This window comes from Tasmannia lanceolata, unplaced genomic scaffold, assembly GCF_043159265.1.
Source record: "Tasmannia lanceolata isolate RefF3 unplaced genomic scaffold, GAP_Taslan_0.1 ptg000023l, whole genome shotgun sequence".
NCBI lineage: Eukaryota > Viridiplantae > Streptophyta > Magnoliopsida > Canellales > Winteraceae > Tasmannia > Tasmannia lanceolata.
In genome coordinates, this window is record NW_027518700.1 from 12,571,258 (window position 1) to 12,584,115 (window position 12,858).

Consider the following 12,858-nt stretch of genomic DNA (forward strand, 5'->3'; position numbering starts at 1 on the left):
GTTGGGCCTAGAACTTTTCCCACGAGTCTTCTCGTACTTTCTCCTTATGTGTCTGTCTTGCTCCATACTCTCTGCGTTGAACCTTTGATTCTTGTCTCTGATGATAGGCCTTGGGTGCAAATTCTCTCATAAAATGGTCACACACCTCCTCCCATCTGTGGATTGGCGGTTCTCCAAATGCAAGGCGCTTGCTGTCCCAACACATCCACACATGCTTGGCATGATGAGTCATAGTCTCCTTGACACGCCATATAGTCTCTCTATGATCCCGAGCATAGAATTTGTGACACGCATCTAGAGCGCCGATCCATTGTAAGCACTCGGTTTTTCAATCACAATCATAACCGAAGCCGTCAAAATGTGGAACATGAGGTGGAGCCATGACAAGAGGGGATGTGGTCACTCTCCTTCCTGGGAGGCTTAAACAACTATATCTCTGTGTTTCTATTAGGCTGTAGCAGATGTGAATTCATCTTTTGATGTGGTAATAGAAGATTTGAGGCAATAACTCCACTTGGCTAATTGCAATAGAAGCAAAGTCGACTGGTATTGGAACTTGGCCTAGATTTCAACAGAACCTGTCCAATTCCTTCCTGAACCCAAAAGGCATCTACCACCCAACCTTCCTGGCATAAACTGAACTCAATAATGTTATAATAAAAGATCTTGTTTCAGTCCTTAATAATGTTATACCCATCAGAAAATTAACAGTTGAGTAGGCATGGGTAGGAACTTTTGTCGTTTCCCTTGTCACATCCAGCCTGAAATATGTGGTCAAATGGTGGTTACCCTTCCTCAAACATAGACCCAACTGAGAGGCCAGTTGCTGGAATTTAACTGGAATTTAACTGCCTTATTCAAAGCATGGTTTTAAATTTCCTCGGCCGAAATTCCGTTTCGGTGGAAAACGAAACGAAATTCACATTGAGTCGGAAAAGTACCAAACTTCGCTGAAACGTTTTGGAAATTTCGGCCGAAACGAAACGGTGAAATTTCGGAAATTTCAGTGAAACGTTTTGGTGAAGTACAAAATTTCACCCGAATTTTCCGAAATTTCACGAAATTTTTACAAGATTTCGTCCGAAATTTCTTGTGCTGATGACCGAAACCGAAACTGAAACCGAGATTTAAAACCTTGATTCAAAGATGTTGGTCCTAGACCCAACAAAGTGCGGAAGATCAGTTTATAATCTGGCAGTCAGTTTGTGGCAAGTTCTGAATTCCACTCACAAATGAACCTTGCAATAGAAATTTAGTAGCTTCTGGAATGATTTATAAACATGTAATCTGAGCTCAAACTGATCCCTGGCAGCGCTACAATAAGAATCAGAAAATTGGAGATAAACAAAGCTGAAAATGGGCTGCCAGTTATTAGAAATAGGCACAAATGCAATGGTGTTTCGCAGTTCTGATATAGTGGACTGCTCTTAATTCTAGCTCAGATTACTTGCTGACAGATTATCTACCCAAGCTGAAACTATGGAACTGGAATTAGTTCAGCGAATTGGAATACAAACCGGCTTGGTACCTTAGAAGCAACCCAATAGGTGGGATGGAAAATTTGCTGCAGTACTCTTGCCGAATTCAATATCCACTTACGGCGCTTGTTGGGCTGCGTTTCAAACACTTTAACTAGCGTCGCTGCTCATGCATACCAATAAGCTTAGCACCCTGATTTAGGTTATCTTAGTTTTCATTGTAACCGTAAGTTGCCTTCATTCTAAACTGAATCAAAAATTGCTCCGTAATTCAGATTGGGTAGGACACTAAAACGTTGAAGTTAATAAGCCCATGAATGTTCTGCCACAGTACAAAAGTATGAGCTGCTCCGCTACAAGAGCTACAACACCATCCCAATTTCATTAATCCAAATAGAAGTGGGTTCTTAAATATGTCTCCAGAAAAATATGTCTCCAGGACAGTAGCAATGGACATTCCTGCTAACCTGGCTCTGATACCAAAAATGACGCAGAATAATTCGCTTGCAAGGGGACTTTGATGTGGTAATTGTGAGGCCGAAGTCTGTAGATCTTTGAACTGGCCGAATACGTGTGATGATCGAGTCCAATCAAAACATTTGAACTCGGAATATAGTTCATTCACCCAACTGTCAAGACAAAGGCCACTCTTGAATCAGCTAGTGCTTTGCTATGCTCTAGTAAAAATGTGAACAGTCTCAACATTCACAATTTAATCACAAGTGAAAGCCTGTAGCACGAAGCACAATTATATCCTTAGGCCAATTTCTACCCATTACAGTAGGAAAAACAAGCTACTAGGCTTGAAATTAAATGGAATTGAGATATGCAAAATGATAATGACAAAGGGTTTATTGGCTTGGATCTAATTGATGCTCCGTATAGCTCTCAGACACTATAAGTGAATGGATCTCAGAAATGACTTTGACCACAAGCCGGCACATATAATCCAACAAATATTAAGCAATCTGCATGAACTCAAATCCCAAATTGAAGAAGAGTTGCAAGAAAAAAAACTGCATCCAGATTCTTTGAGGTCTTTCTACAAACACTTGAGTTCCAAGTCAAAATGTCCATAGCTAGTTCAAATCGTCAATGTTCTCACTCAAACCATTAAACGGACATACTTGGTGTGCTTCATGGATTCATGGCATCCTAATAACTCTAGATTTCTCACCCATTTCGGTTGGAGATTCTCAAATACAGAGGATTAGATGGACTTCAAGCAATGGAACACAAAACCCACCATCTCAAATAATGAATCAGAAAAGGTAAGTTGAAATGCCCTTGAGTTCTTTGGTATGACAAAATACTACCATAGCACTAACTCCAACAATGGCTTTGGACGAATCCACTCAGGTTGAAGAAGACCTTGCTCAACAATGAACTTAATGAAATAGGCTAAATAGCATTCATAGGGATTCAAGCAATTGGAAATTAAGCTCACCGGAGATGCATGGAAATTGGAGAATTTGAAGCTTTGCTAGATAAACATAAACTTCATGAAAACCGTCCCAACAGTAACAATATTAAAACGTATGCTTCCTGAGATAAAAATCAGTCAATTTGCAAAAGGCACTATGAGACTTCTTGAAATTTTCAATGCCACTATCAAAGCTTCAACCCAACAGTTTGCAAATTGGAAACAGTTGAATAAAACCACAACTATTCAAATAGGGAAGGAGCCTATTAATTAGGTCAAGATAAATGGAGATTTGGCAATTTAAATCCAATCGTAGTACAACGAGATCTTACCAAATTTCACAAGACCATGCAAATAACTGCTTGCAACAGAGAAGATAAGAGCAGTCCAAGAGGCGGAATTTTCACTCGGAAATTCGCTCCCAGAACACTCCTAAGATAGAACAATTTGAAATTCCTCCAAGAAGAAAAACCCTAATTTCCAATTCAATGTTATGTGATAGTCCCCTAACATGACAAAATCCTCCGTATTTATACTAATCCCTGCTAACATAAAAGGACAAAACTACCCCTCATATGGACTCTTACATATACACCCTATTACATGGAAATGGGGAAATGAAAACAGCTACCCTACGCAAAACATTACCCATAATCTTTGGCTGGGACCCGCTCTACATCAAGAAGCCCTATAATATTCTTCTCACTCCTGGTCTAATAATCTAACCAATTCACTTCTCGATATCATGAAATTTAAATCGGACCTTGGCAGTTTCAAATGGATAAAAAATAGCTATTTGTATCTATGTTGGGCAGGGACATTGTGATCAGACAGATATTGTAACCTATCAAAACTTGTGGAGCAAAAGCATTAATTTAAACAGTCAGGTTTCAGTATATGTAAATCCACATATTGTGGGATCCGGTTCTTTCCTGAGGCGCGCAGGGCCGTGCCGTGCGTGTCCTGGGGATCACCACATCGGGTTTTTTTGGAGTGTTAGTTGATCTGCGTTTCTTGCGAACTCTAGATTGTAGTCCGAACTTCGTAAGAAAGAGAAAATCAGAGTCGCCACCTAGGTTAGGGCCTAGGACCCGTGCCTGTTCTCCTGATGAAAAATGGATATAGATCTAAATCTCATTGGAAGAATAGTAACCAAAGGGGTTCTTTTTGCTATGGGCCTTGAACCCTTAATTTTGCTCTGTTTGCTAAGGCGTGGTCCTTACAGATATCTGGTTAAGGGTTATGGTTACACTTGGCGAAGGTGTTAGGCACCCCTTGTGCCCGGATAAATTCGGTCTCTTGATTCAACTTAGCATTTTCGAAGAATTTAACCAGAAAAGTTATCTTTTTCTGCCTTTATTTGGGTGAAGCTTAATTCAAATATGTAAATGAAATGAATTTACAAAAGAAAGATAAAAGCGATTGTTATCCTGATTCTGGCCATATGCTGTAAACGAGTCTCCTTGAGATCTCTGAGCAACCATAATCAGGTTAACAATAAACCAAACGGAAACGATAGTAGAAAAGAAGTGATCATTATCCTGATTCTGGTTATACGCTGTAAACGAGTCTCCTTGAGATCTCTGAGCAACCACAATCAGGTTAACGATAAATCAAATGGAAATGAACGTACAGAAAGTAAAAACTAAAGAGAGAGAGGGGTTTATGTTACAAGACCTAGAGGCTAGGTGAGCCGGAGATCCTATAACGTCACCACCTCGTACGAGTTTTTAAAGTACTGAAATAAACGGTAAAAGCGCAAGGAAAGATTACAAGAGGCGATCGCGACCTTGATTCTGATCGTATGCTGTAAACGAGCCTCCTAGAGAGCTCTAAGCTGACCACAATCAAGGTAACACCGCTTCCTATCTTTAGCTTGCCGAAAGCTGGAAATGGAATCAAACGGAAAAAGGTACATGGGTAGGGAAATAAGAACAATTTACCAAGATCTGCGAAAAAATCGGCGGCGTAACGGCACTATATGGAAGCGTAACGCTGACCACAATCGGTTGCGAAATCGCTGAGATTTCGGCAGCGTAACGGCGCTATGGTTCTGATGGGGCTCTGAAATCGTCGAGATTTCGGCAGCGTAACAGCGCTATATGGCTGAACGGGTCCGAAATCGTCTAGATTTCGGCAGCGTAACAGCGCTATGTGGCTGGAGGGGCCCTAAATCGTAGAGATTTCGGCGGCGTAATGGCGCTATGCGGCTAAAGGGGTTCCAAAAATTTTGAGATTTCAGCAGAACAACGGCGCTACTATTGAAAAGTAGCTCGTAGTTTTGCGAAATTCGGCAGAAAAACGACACTGGATGAAGGATGTCGCTCAGAACCTTCAGAATTTCGGTGGAGTGCCGACACCCAGTGTGAGCAACATAGGTGTTTCTCTACTACTCCCTTCTAAAATAAAGAAAAAGAAAGTAGAAAACCTAGAAAACCCAGAGAGAAAATAACTAGAAGAGAAGGGTAAAATCTGATTTTACTCTTACCCCTCACCCCTATTTATAGGCGGGGAGGGTCCCAATTTCGTAGGGTGCGAAATTGGGTGACTCACCCAGGTGTTGATGTCTCCTGGGTGATGTCGCCCTCGATCTTTGCGAGGTTTTGTCTTACATGCTTCATCTTAAAGTGCGATTTTTCGTCTCTTTTGGAAAACTTCGATCGTCCATATCTTTTCCGATTGAACTCCGATTTACATGCGGTCAGATCCGTTGGATTTCTTGTTCCGAGGAGTTTCCAATGAATCTAATATCGCTTGCCTTCGGAGGATAAAGTGTTTTTGGGTAAAAACCAGATGTTTTTTTACTCAAAGTTAACTTCCTGATAAAAACGCCGTGTGAAAACGAACTCTTCGGTTGTGCCGTAAAAGGTGGGCGCTGTGTAAAAACAGGCTTTTCGGTTGTATTCTTGAAATAAAAGTGTTTTCTAGAAGTGTTTTCTTCCGCGATCCTAAAGAGAGATTGAGAGAAACACAACTGGTGCTCTGAGACTCGTCATAAGGTTCTTCCTCGCGACACCTATCATTAATACCACCTTGACAAAATTAGTTGTCTACACATATAAGTTCAACAAAGTATTCGGGTCACAAGAGTGACTCGGGGTATTCTATGATTAGTTTAAGCCGTAGTTATCAGAATCTTCCTAGTTGGATAGAAAGCTCGCTTCATAAGTGTTAGAATAAGTCTTGTAAGGGCATTCTTGTCTTTGTACTCCATTTTATTATATAAATACTTTAGTGAGGGGGAGAGCAACCCTAACTCACTATTCTCTTTTCTCTTACGTAACATGGTATCAGAGCCCTAAGGTTTCCGATCCCTAGGGACAATCATCGTAACCTCGAACTTCTCCATCTCCTCCAACCTCCACCCAAAACCAAATCCATTAAATCCATCTCCATCAACCTTCCCATCCCTAACCTCCAATCTACTCTCTCTCTCTCTCTCTCTCTCTCTCTCTCTCTCTCTCTCTCTCTCTCTCTCTCTCTCTCTCTCTCTCCGACAACCCACTTCTCCCTCCCCTCTCGATATTCCCCCCTCACGTAACCCCTCTCCCCACCACCTCGCTAATTCCCCCTCCTGATAACCCTCTCCCCACCCCTCCCGCTAACCCACGCCCTCGATATCCCCCCTGCTATCTAGTAACACCCACTCCCACTCTCAATACCCCCCGCATCCCGTAGCCCCCCACTCTCGATATAACTCCCCCCACTCCCGATATCCCTCCCCCCATCCCGATACCCCCCCCCCATCCTGCAGCCTCTTCCCACCCCCACTCCCGATACCCCCCATCCCGTAACTTCCCAACCCCCGATAAAATCCCCCCCACGTAACCCTCTCCCCCCATAATTCCATTCCCCACAACCCCGTAACCCATCCCCTCTCTCTCCATACTAATCCTACCCCACAACTGTTCCCTCTTCTTCTCTTCCATTAATCTCTCGACACTATTATACCCTACCGTCTTCTCCACCCTCTACACTCCCTCATTACATCTGTTTCCCACCCCCCTATTCCTCTCTTTTCTAATACCAAACCCTAATTTCCCCCTCTTTCCTTATTTTTCATGGCTTAAATCTACCATTTCTTCTTCTTCTATCCTTAATTTCTTCGCGGCATCTTCCTGCCATCACTATGGCTCCGTCCATGACCTTATCCTTGGCCCTTGAGGTTGTGCTATGAGCCAGTCCCGTGATTAGTTGGTTTTATCCCATTTCTTCCTCTTCTACTACTTTGTAGCCGTTGGGTGTGTGTCTCTCATCTTAATCGTCAGTTGTCATACTTATGGATCTTCTGTCATTGTTGATCCATCTATTGGCATGACCACCGAGGTCAATGCCTCTACCACTTCCTCGGCCTCTACTTCCTCTTCATCTTCTACCTTGGCCCCTGTGGAACACTCTTACCCACAGCTGAACATTGCCAAGTTTGATGGAACCAACTACTTACCCTGGAAAGTGGTGATTCAGACAATGAGACGTACCTCCTTGGACGAGGTAAGGCCAATTTTCTCTGTGAGGATCCTCCATTGTCTAAGGATCCTACGTATCCTCGCTGGGAACAAGAAGATGCTTTGATTCGAAGTCTTCTCTGGCTGAGTACTCCTGCCATCTCTTCTACCATGATGCTCCTTCCGACTGTGAAGGAGATCTGGGATCATACGGCCTTGACCTACTCTGGAGCTGAGAACCTCACCCGTATATGTGCTACTTACTCTGAGTGGATGCGTTTGCGTCGTGGTGACATGTCCCTTGAGGCTCATTATGGTCAGTTTATCTCTTTATGTCAGCAGCTTAACGTTTTCATGCCACTCACTTCTGATGTTACTGTTATCCGCCGTCAACGGGAACAAATTCGAGTGGTTCACTACCTTGAGAGCCTTGGCCCAGAATTTACTCACCTGCGCCAACAGATTCTAGGGTTTGGCGACATTCCGTCATTGCGCGAGACCTACTCGTTCCCAGGAGTGCCTTGGCGACACCTCCTCACGACCTTCTTCTGACAGTTCTGCTCTCGTGGCATATGATGCTAGTGGTAGTACTCGACCTCCCAGAGGAGGTGTTCTTTTTTCCGAGCCCATGGTCGTGGTGGACGTGTTGGGAGTGGACGTGGTCGTCCTTATTGTACCCACTGCCAACGTGATGGCCATATGATTGGGACTTGTTACACACTCCATCCAGAGCTTCACCCTCCACGTTTGGCTCACCTCACCGTTGCTGGCCATCACGACCCAATCCCTCCTGCTCTTACTTCTACGTCTGCTGATGAGTCATTCAGTTTTTCTAGGGCAGATTATGAGGAGTTACAGCGTTTCAGACAGAGTGCTTCCCATGCCACTGCAGGCTTTGCTCAGCCAGTAGTACACTTACGACTTTACTTTCTAGCTCCGGGTCCTGGATTATTGACTCGGGAGCCTCCAATCACATGACTAGTAATGCCTCTCAGCTTTCCTCATTTCGTTCATTTTTCTCTGACAATCATACCATTACCCTAGCTGATGGGTCCACTACACCCATCACTGGTATTAGTACGGTGTGTCCCTCTCCTAGCATCCCGTTATCCTCTGTATTTGTTCCTAAATCACCCTTTAGTTTACTTTCTGTTAGTCAACTAACTAAAAATCTTCAGTGGTCTATCTCATTTTACCCATCTTACTTTTTATTTCAGGATCTTTCGATTGGGAAGATGATTGGATCGGGGCGTGAGGTGGATGGTCTTTATCGTCTTGATTGCAGTCCTCCTACTGTGCTGCATAGTTCTGTGGACGCTTTTCAGTGGCACTATCGCCTCGGCCACCCATCTCTTCAGCATCTCCAGCAGACATCCTTAGTTCCTAGCTCTGTTTCTTCATTTCAGTGCGAGCCCTGTGAACTCGGGAAGCATCATCGAGTGTCATTCCCTTCCCGAGTAGTCAATCGAGTCGATAGTCCTTTTCTTTTAGTTCATTCAGATGTATGGGGACCTTCTAAGGTCTCGTCAAATAAAGGATTCAAGTATTTTATAGTGTTTATTGATGATTATTCACGTATGACTTGGGTGTATTTGTTGAAAGACCGTTCTCAGGTCTTGTCTGCTTTTCAAAATTGTCATGCTGAAATAAAGAATAATTTTCATTGCAATATCAAATGCCTTCGCACTGACAATGCTAGGGAGTTTTTCTCGGGTACCCATGGTTTTCAGGATTATCTTTCTTCTCATGGTATACTTCACCAGTCCTCCTGTGCTTACACTTCCCAACAGGATGGTGTGGTAAAGAGGAAACTGCGCTATTAACTTGAGGTTACTCGCGCCGGTATGTTTCAGATGAGAGTACCTAAGCCTTTCTGGGGTGATGCCGTTTTAACCTCCTACTTCCTTGCCAATCATCTTCCATCTTCTGTCCTTCATGGTGCCTCTCCATTTCAGGTTTTATACCCTCAGCAGGACCCTTTTCCCCTAACCCCACGTCTATTTGGGTGTGTCTGCTTTGTTCATAATTTGGGCCCTGCTAGGGAAAACGTGATCCTCGGTCAAAATTTTGTCTTTCTGAGCTACTCTCGTACTCAGAAAGGCTACCGTTATAGTCCCCGCCTTCATCGGTGGTTTGTGTCGGCCGACGTTACCTTTTTCGAGTCTGAATCATTTTTCAGTCCATCTTCTTCTATACCGAGTTCCCGTCCTGTGGCTCCTGAGGTTTTGATATCACTTCCTTCGATTCCTGACTTGGTCCAAGTTAGGGAATCTCCATCCATTGAAAATCCTCCTCAGCCTCCTCCTGGTACAGATGACACTTCTATCAAGATTGTGCCTCCACCATCAACTATGAAGTACTACCAGAGGTGTCAACGCAAAGATGTGCCTCCACCTACTCCACTCGAGACATTGTCTTCGCAGGTCGAGATCCTAGTTCCCTCTACCTAGGTAACTTTTCTACCCTCCCGTGCAGTTGTCTCTGATTCTCCTATTGTGTCTCGTACTAGGTCTCACTCCACTACTCATCCTATTTCTAACTTTGTCTCTTATGACCGTCTGACATCTACATTCAAAAGCTTTGTTTCCTCCTTGTCATCTACTATATTAACACAATCATTGTAGGAGGCTCTCGCACACCCAGGCTGGCGTGCTGCCACTGATCTTGAGATGAGTGCGCTTCATACGAATCGTACATGGGATCTAGTTCCGCCCCAGGCTGGCGTGCTGCCACAAATCTTGAGATGAGTGCGCTTCATACGAATCGTACATGGGATCTAGTTCCGCTTCCTTCGGGTGCTAGACCAGTTGGTTGTCGTTGTGTGTTTTCAATCAAGTACTTGCTAGATGGATCTGTTGAAAGGGTGAAGGCTCGCCTCGTCGCTAAAGGGTATACTCAAAATTTTGGGGTGGATTACAATGAGACATTCAGCCCAGTTGCGAAGATCCCATCAGTTTGTGTTCTTCTATCTCTCGCAGTTAATACTGGCTGGATTCTTCATCAGTTAGATGTCAAGAACGCCTTCTTACATGGCGACCTCCATGAGGAGGTTTATATGGTGTAGCCTCCAGGATATGCTGCTCAGGGGGAGATGTCCTCCTATGTTTGTCGCTTGAAGAAATCTCTATATGGTTGTGGACCCCGATCCGAGATAGGCGGCGAGGGAACGGGTCCCTACCACCCTCTGGATCATCCACGTGAATGGAGAGCTCTACCAAGGAACTCTCGAAACGGATGCCACCCTCATAGCATAGCACGAGTGGCGATATAAAAAGAAAGAGATATGTCTTGATCCGGAACCGAGGTTCGAAACCGAGACATACTTAAAATAAACTCAGAGTCGCCATCCATGGATATGCCATGGAACCCTAAAATCAAATCCTCTGTGCAATGGATAACCAGAAATATATATGGGTTCGTGCCTGGTTACGAATGAGGAAGGTCTGAGAGCACTCCCAATTCGTCTGAGTGCAAGCACTTGGTCTCTTATGCCATTTATTATTAACTCCAAAGAAGTTTGGGTAGAAATCATGTGAAATGGGAACAATCCTCAGGAGTCGTCTACCTAAGCATGCATTTCCTGAGGATAAAGATAATAAGCACACATAAAATAAAATGAAAGATGTGTCACCTAAGCATAGCTAGGTTATGAGTGACATGCCTAATGGGTGTCTAAGTTCTGATGTACAAACACATGCAAGCTATAGCTAAAGGTATAGGATCAGTACAAGAAAGTAAGTAAACACATCAAAACATACGATGACTACACAACAAATCCTAAGACTCTAAATTATTAGCCCGAGCTCTCGGATGGTCTGGTATTCATCCAAAGAAGCCTACGTATCCCCGCCTCCACGAGAATCAAGGCAACGTAGTTCTTCGCGCCTATTCTAAGCTAGGATGCCTAAGACACCTATCCCTCTATCCTAGACTCGATCTAAAAGACCGGACCAATTATTAAAGTTTATTGTACAATTATTTAAATTCCAGTGAATTGTGGATTTTAGGACACCCTATATGCCCTAACTAAATGCAGATTAGCCCTAGGCTAATGCAGGTGATTCCTACAACCTATGTGTAACTAGGCTGTATTTCCTAAGGAAAACAAAAGGTGTACTAACGTATCCTATTCTAGTCATCACTCGGCGATGTGGATCGCCGACTGACCGGACGAAGGCGTTCCTATAACTCTAGGACAGACCTCTAACTCTAAAACAAGCACACAACAAACAATCAATCAAACAACCTATCAAAAGAAAAAAACCTAACTCTAAAACTCTCTATTTAGGAGAAACTCCTAACTCTAGAGGAAGATCTTTTGAAAACAGGGTTTTAAAGGTTTTCGAAGAAGGTTTAAAATATTATTTACAAAAAAAAGTTTGGCTGGACCTGGGATATGGATCCCAAGCTGCACTACGTACCTCGGAAGAGGATCAAGCCAACGTAGTTCGAAACGAACTCTCCTAATTGCTAATTCTAAAACACTCAACACTTTAGACTTCTTTAAGGTTTTTCAAGTATTTTTTTGATGTTTTTAATTTCTAATGTTTTTGCGTTTTAAAATATTCAATATTTTTTGGATTTTAAAACTTTTCCAATGTTTTTGAAGTTTTAGAGAGTTTTCACCCTTTTGGTCAAAGACCTAAGGGAAAATACAAAAAACAACACCCTACGGCCAAATCTAGGGTTAAAAGGGGAAACTAGGCTCTAATAATACCATTATAAGAGCAAATGAGTCAAAGACTCTCTAATAACACCGCAAAGGACAAGTGAGTCAAAGACTCTCTAAAAGAAAAGGAAAATGAGTCAAAGACTCTAACAATACCAACTAAAAGGATAAATGAGTCCAGGACTCTCTAAAAGAAATGGAAATACGAGTCAAAGACTCCAATAACAACAACTAAAGAATAAACGAGTCAAAGACTCCCTAAAAGAAAATGAACATGAGTCAAAGACTCCACTATTACCAACTAAAAGATAAATGAGTCAAAGACTCTCTAGAAAAACCAATAAGAGAAAGATTGAGTCAAAAACTCTTTAATAACAACACCTGAAAGACAAATGAGTCAAAGACTCTCCTACAACACCACCGAAAAGGCAAATGAGTCAAAGACTCTCCTATAACATCACCTAAAAGGTGAATGAGTCAAAGACTCTCTAATAACACTATCTAAAGGATGAATGAGTCAAAGACTTTCTAATCAAGGGCTGACTCCTATGCGAATGGACTATCGAATAAGGAGAAGCTCACAAGTAATAAGGAAAAAGAGACCCTGTGCATATTTGGCAAAGGTAAAACACCCAGCCGGGCCGGACAGGTGCCTAGCCCTAGGGTGCAACAAATGTGCGCCCAGTACCCATAAGGGTAGGGGTATGCTGCCAAGCTGAGTAGGGTGTTCTCCCAAAACCAAACGACGCACAAAGAGGAGAATTAGCGAGAGAATGAGACAGGGCGGGTCTCCCAAACACACACAAAGATGGGCTCCAAGTAACCTTATCATTGCCCTTGCAA

At 43.1% G+C, this 12,858-nt stretch overlaps 2 long non-coding RNA genes across 2 annotated transcripts in view; one reads left to right on the forward strand and one right to left on the reverse strand.

Annotated features, from left to right (window-relative positions):
• The window catches only part of LOC143856511 (uncharacterized), a 32,343-nt gene that overhangs the window by 4,283 nt on the left and 15,202 nt on the right, over window positions 1-12,858 (forward strand). The gene's annotated exons all lie outside the window — the stretch shown is intronic.
• Window positions 1,252-3,390, reverse strand: LOC143856493 (uncharacterized). Its single transcript, XR_013238226.1, has 3 exons — window positions 3,234-3,390; window positions 1,946-2,107; window positions 1,252-1,840 (listed from the first exon to the last, which is right to left on the reverse strand). It is a non-coding gene; the product is annotated as an uncharacterized LOC143856493 (long non-coding RNA).